Consider the following 6,692-nt stretch of genomic DNA (forward strand, 5'->3'; position numbering starts at 1 on the left):
TCTCCATTTCCCAATATATGCCACCCATAAGTGAGAAACGTACATGCCAAGTATATGTCGTATATTGTGTTCCCTACAGGTTATAGAAAAGAGCAGAAGCTCTGAACTATCCTTTCAGACCTCAGTCCTACCTACAGGTTAAAGCAAATTTGCTCTTTTAGTATACCCCAGTAGGTTTCCTGAAGGAAAAAGCCTCCACTTCTATGTCAAAGAAAATAAAACAAAAACACTATAGTAAATACTACAGTAATGTCCGCAAAAACACTACAGTAAATACTACAGTATACTACAGTTTGCACAAACACTACAGTAAATACTACAGTATACTAAAATCTCCAAAAACACTACATTAATTACTATATCAAATCAAATCACATTTTATTGGTCACATACACATGGTTAGCAGATGTAAATGTGAGTGTAGCGAAATGCTTGTGCTTCTAGTTCCGACAGTGCAGTAATATCTAACAAGTAATCTAACAATTCCACAACAACTACCTAATACACACAAATCTAAAGGAATGGAATAAGAATATGTACATACAAATAAATGGATGTACGATGACCGAGCGGCATAGGCAAGATGCAGTAGATGATATAAAATACAGTATATACATATGAGATGAGTAATGCAAGATATGTAAACATTATTAAAGTGGCATTATTTAAAGGGACTAGGGATCCATTTATTAAAGTGGCCAATGATTCGAGTCTGTATGTAGGCAGCAGCCTCTCTGTGTTAGTGGTGGCTGTTTAACAGTCTGATGGCCTTGAGATAAGAAGCTGTTTTTCAGTCTCTCGGTCCCAGCTTTGATGCACCTGTACTGACCTCACCTTCTGGATGGTAGCGGGGTGAACAGTGGCTTGGGTGGTTGTTGTCCTTGATGATCTTTTTGGCCTTCCTGTGACATCGGGTGCTGTAGGTGTCCTGGAGGGCAGGTAGTTTGCCCCCGGTGATGCGTTGTGCAGACCGTACTACCCTCTGGAGAGCCTTGCGGTTGAGGCCGGTGCAGTAGCCGTACCAGGCGGTGATACAGCCCCACAGGATGCTCTCTATTGTGCATTTGTAAAAGTTTGTGAGGGTTTTAGGTGACAAGCCAAATTTCTTCAGCCTCCTGAGGTTGAAGAGGCGCTGTTGCATCTTCTTCACCACACTGTCTGTGTTGGTGGACCATTTCAGTTTGTCCGTGGATAGGGGACTGCTCCCTCTGCTCTTTCTTGAAGTCCACGATCATTTATTTTGTTTTGTTGACATTGATTAAGAGATTGTTTTCCTGATACCACACTCCGAGTGCCCTCACCTCCTCCCTGTAGGCTGCCTCGTCATTGTTGGTAATCAAGCCCACTACTGTTGTGTCGTCTGTAAACTTGATGATTGAATTGGAGGCGTGCATGGCCACGCAGTCATGGGTGAACAGGGAGTACAGGAGGGGGCTGAGCACGCAGCCTTGTGGGGACCCAGTGTTGAAGATCAACGAAGTGGAGATGTTGTTTCCTACCTTCACCACCTGGTGAAGGTAGAAAGTCCAGGACCCAGTTGCACAGGGCGGGGTTGAGACCCAGGGGCTCAAGCTTAATGATGAGCTTGGAGGGTACCGTCTAATAGTATATATTACAGTTGAATTTTACTATGGTATTTATTCTATAGTTAAGTGTAAATACTAGAGTATACTACAGTCAATACCACAGTACATACTGTAGTCAAAAAAACACTACAGTGAATACCACAGTAAAGTCTACAACAGCAATACAGTGAATACTGTAGTATTTTGTTTGTGTGGGATGTGGGTATGTGAGTGTCTAAACATAACATCCTGTATTGGTTGTTAGACAGCTACGCACATTGTTTATCTGGCTTACAGTAAAGACTGAGCACAACCATTAGATGGTTAATTCTGTGTGATATGTGTTCCCTTAGTAAGAGATAATAGACCTTGTAATTAATAGCACTGGTCTGATATTGGCCTCTAGTGGTTTCATTGAATATCCCCAGGACTCTAGGCTACAATGGCATCATATCTCCAGCAGGTGGGGATACAGTGCTTTGCCGTATCAGAGAGAACAGTCTCTGACTAGGGTGGCTGGAGTCTTTAGCAATTTTTAGGGCCTTCCTCTGACACCGCCTGGTATAGAGGTCCTGGATGGCAGGAAGCTTGGCCCCAGTGATGTACTGGGCCGTACGCACTACCCTCTGTTTCCATACAAGGCGGTGATGCAACCGGTCAGGATGCTCTCGATGGTGCAGCTGTAGAACTTTCTGAGGATCTGAGGACCCACAACAAATCTTTTCCATCTCCTGAAGGGGAGCACACAACAGAAAATCACAGAGAGAACCTGTACTAAACAAACAACAGCAAGACGAAACCAATTTGTCAGCAGTCTTCAAACATGTAATTTCAGGTTTTGAGAAACAAAGAGGATACTCTTGGTCTGAATCACATGCCTACTGCTCTAATTATACCCAAATCAGACTGTATGGTCATCTATTTAGTTCTTGAGTTACTTTCCATCCCCCCAGTCGTAGAAAAAGTACCCACTATTGTCATACTTGAGTAAAAGTAAAGATACATTAAAGGTAGACTCATAAATATAATGTAGATGCAGAAAGTAAACAGCATAGTGGGTCAATTTCTGCAATTTAGAGCGCTGAAGTGCAAGGCTCAACTTCTCTGCTGTTTTGGTGCCCTGGCTACCATGCTGTACAGAGTGTGAAGTGAACCCGTTCACATGCGCAGTTTATTGTGTGAGAGCGAAGTGTTGCATCTCGCTTAACTCAATATCTCAAGTGCTGCTCGTGGCAACATCATTTCGTTGAGTCTACTTTTAATACAGTATAAAGGTGAAAGTCACTCAGTAAAATAATACATGAGTAAAAGTATAAAATATTTGGTTTTAAATATACGTAAGTATCAAAAGTAAATGCTATAAATACTTTCAAATTCTTTATATTAAGAAAACCAGATGGCACAATTTTCTTGTTTTTCAAATTTACAGATAGCCAGGGGCACACCTCCAACCACTCCAACCACGTGTTCTCCTGAATTGGAAAATGTTCCTGTCCCGCTAAGCATTCAAAATTTAGCCACTACATTTGGGTGTCAGGGAAAATGTAAAAAAGTTAATACTGGGTGTAAATAGTTAATATTTTCTTTAGGAATGTAGTGGAGTAAAAGTTGTCAAAAATATTAATATTAAAGTACAGATACCCCCAAAAATACACCACTGGACCCCCTTTAGTATAACATCTTTCAAAAATTCCTTCTGCAAAATCCATCAGCATATTGTGTCGGGTAAAAGGTGACGTTCTAATTCCAGTATGGTCTGCAGATTCCATAGCAAAGAGAAGAGGCTGCCACACACTGCTGACAAACATGTGTAGATTCATATTTGCAACCAGAACAAAGACATTGCATGTGATACTGACTGCATTTCCTATTCACCACTACAACCTCCACTCTAACCCTATAGTGGAACCAGCGCTACTCATCAGCTTGTTTATTCTATTAGCATCACATTTGTTGATGTTTCCAGCCCAAGGCAGCATAGAAAATTGAGAGAGTGAAGCAGTGGAAGAAGAGGGAAAAAAGGAAGAACGTTATAAGATAACCATACAGTAGATTTACCTGTGTAGGGCATAGTGGGGTATGCCATTTTTTACATTCAGCATCACTAGGTCAAGGGAAATATAGTATTCTTTCTGACAAAGATATCTACATATATTTTAGGATTTTGTGTATTTCTGGAAATAATCAGAATTCATGTAAACATAACAGTTTTGAAAACATAGCTTGTCCAAAAAAAGTGATCTCTTGACTCAACTTATCCAGGGTATGGGGTCAGTTGAGCATAGGGACAGGGAAAGTTGAGCCCCCTTGGGGTAAGTGGGTGCTAGTGTCCTGTGACAGTGGGTTTTATTCATGGAATGAGGGTGTGGTATATTGTATATCTTAAATGTATGCCTACATTCAGATATAGATCTATGTTCAATATCACTTACCCTTCCATTTCTTGACCAGTTGTCTGGGACAGGGATGTTGTTTCGATGTGCCAATTCGTTGGAAAGTTCTCTGCATTTGAGGCTACTAAGCCAATAAAACTGCTCCACGAGATTCTTGATATGTTTAGCAAGCTCAGACTCCATGTCATCACATAAGACCGTATGTGCCTCTGCTACTCTATCACAGCCTCTCTTTCACACAGGTATATGTTAATTTAGTTTTTTGTCAAAGTAACTCTTCAGTGTCATTCAGTCTATTTTTCATCCCTTGCTGCTGTTCTTCCCTTTAATCACTTCCTTGGCTGCTCTCTCAAGAACATCAAGGGGGGCTAGACCCCTGCTTGTTTTCCGTTTGTATATACGGGCATAGTCTGCTCTATAACAATAAAAATGCACTATCTAGAGTTCCTATGCATGACATAGTACACAAATACTTTGCATATTATGCATAAAACTGACAAAATGTAATCATCATCTGTATGGGGCATGGTGGCCATGGGCTCAACTTACCTCAAAGCAAACATTTTGACTATATTAGCCCACACAGCTACAAGGATGCACTTTCATGCTAGGTTTAGGACCTCATATTGTAGCTTATAGAGACCCCAACTGATGTGGCAAATTATCTTAAAACGATCTACTTTGGTTTAGATACAAGCATCATGCAACCTATAACATAATAAATTAATTAGACTTTATGAAAATCTGTTTTTGGACCTAATTTTCCATGTGGTTTCTTCCTTCATAGACTCCATGAAATTATGACCTCTTGCTAAATATTTGGTCACATGATTCATGTTGTGTATGGTTTCCTAGAAACAAGTCGTGGCTGAACTAAATACATGAACATGGAATTCGATAATGAAAACCAGGTGTGTAGAAAATAAAGACAAAACCAATGGAACATGAAAGATGGATCAGTGATGGCTAGAAGACCGGTGACGTAGACCGCCGAACGCCGCCCGAACAAGGAGAGGGACCGACCTCGGCGGAAGTCGTGACAACTGTAAAATGTTGTTGACCTCTAAAACATAATTTTGGAATGATGAAATTATTCAAATGTTGTTTTATCATTTTAGGAACTCTAGAAAATGTTTATCTACCAGGTTGTTGAGTTGCCCATTAAATTAATGTTATTTGGACAATGGAGAAATATTGTTATGGAATTTTTTGGTCTGTGTAAATCGAATCATATTTTCATATTCATATCAGTATTTACTGTCTGCCTGTTATCTTCAATACGTTTCACAATATTATTCAGTACATTTAATTTTACAGGTATTATGGGCGCCATTATTAACAGTTAATGCATTCATTTACATACATACCAGTCAAAAGTTTGGACAAAAGTTTGGCTTGATTCACGCAGTCGCCCCTGAACAGTTAATGATGAGATGTGTCTGTTACTGGGACTGCAATCTGAAGTGCAGTTAATTGCAGATTTCTGAGGCTGGTAACTCTAATGCACTTATCCTCTGCAGCAGAGGTAACTCTGGGTCTTCCTTTCCTGTGGTGGTCCTCATGAGTGCCAGTTTCATCATAGCACTTGATGGTTTTTGCGACTGCACTTGAAGAAACTTTCAAAGTTCTTGACTGACCTTCATGTCTTAAAGAAATGATGGACTGTCGTTTCTCTTTGCTTATTCTTGCCATATTATGGACTTGGTCTTTTACCAAATAGAGCTATCTCTGTATACCACCCATAACTTGTCACAACACAACTGATTGGTTCAAATGCATTACGAAAGGAAAGAAATTCCACAATTGACTTTTACCAAGGCACACCTGTTAATTGAAATGCATTCCAGGTGACTACCTCATGATGCTGGTTGAGAGAATGCCAAGAGTGTGCAAAGCTGTCATCAAGGCAAAGGCAGGCTACTTTGAAGAATCTAATTTAACTGTTAAGATAGTATTTACTAAATAAAATGAAGTAAACAATAAATAAATAAAAATGAAAAGGGAAGAAAATATAAAAATAACTAATAATTAAAGAGCAACAATAAAATAACAGTAACTAGGCTATATACAGGGGGTATCAGTACAGTACCAGTGTGCGGGTGTACAGGTTAGTAGAGGCAATTGAAGAAATATGAACATGTAGGTAGAGGTAAAGTGACTGTGCATAGATAATAAACAGAGAGGAGCAGCAGCATAAAAATGGGGGGGAGGGGTCAATGCAAATAGTCCAGGTAGCCATTTGGTTAGCTGTTCCGGAGTCTTATGGCTTGGAGGTTGAAGCTGTTAAGAAGCCTTTTGGACCTAGACTTGGCGGTCTGGTACCGCTTGCCGTACAGTAGCAGAGAGAACAGTCTATCACTAGGGTGGCTGGAGTCTTTGACAATTTTTAGGGCTTTCCTCTGACACCGCCTGTTATAGAGGTCTTGGATGGCAGGAAGCTTGGCCCCTGTGATGTACTGGGCCATACGCACTACCCTTGCAGTTGGTGCCTTGCAGTTGGAGGCTGAGCAGTTACCATACCAGGCAGTGATGCAACCAGTCAGGATGCTCTCGATGGTGCAGCTGCAGAACAGAACTTTTTGAGGATCTGAGGACCCATGCCAAATCTTTTCAGTCTCCTGAAGGGGAATAGGTTTTGTTGTGCCCTCTTTACGACTGTCTTGGTGTGTTTGGACCATGACAGTTCGTTGGTGATGTGGACACCAAGGAACTTGAAGCTATCAACCTGCTCCAC

Source organism: Salmo salar, chromosome ssa04 (assembly GCF_905237065.1).
Source record: "Salmo salar chromosome ssa04, Ssal_v3.1, whole genome shotgun sequence".
NCBI lineage: Eukaryota > Metazoa > Chordata > Actinopteri > Salmoniformes > Salmonidae > Salmo > Salmo salar.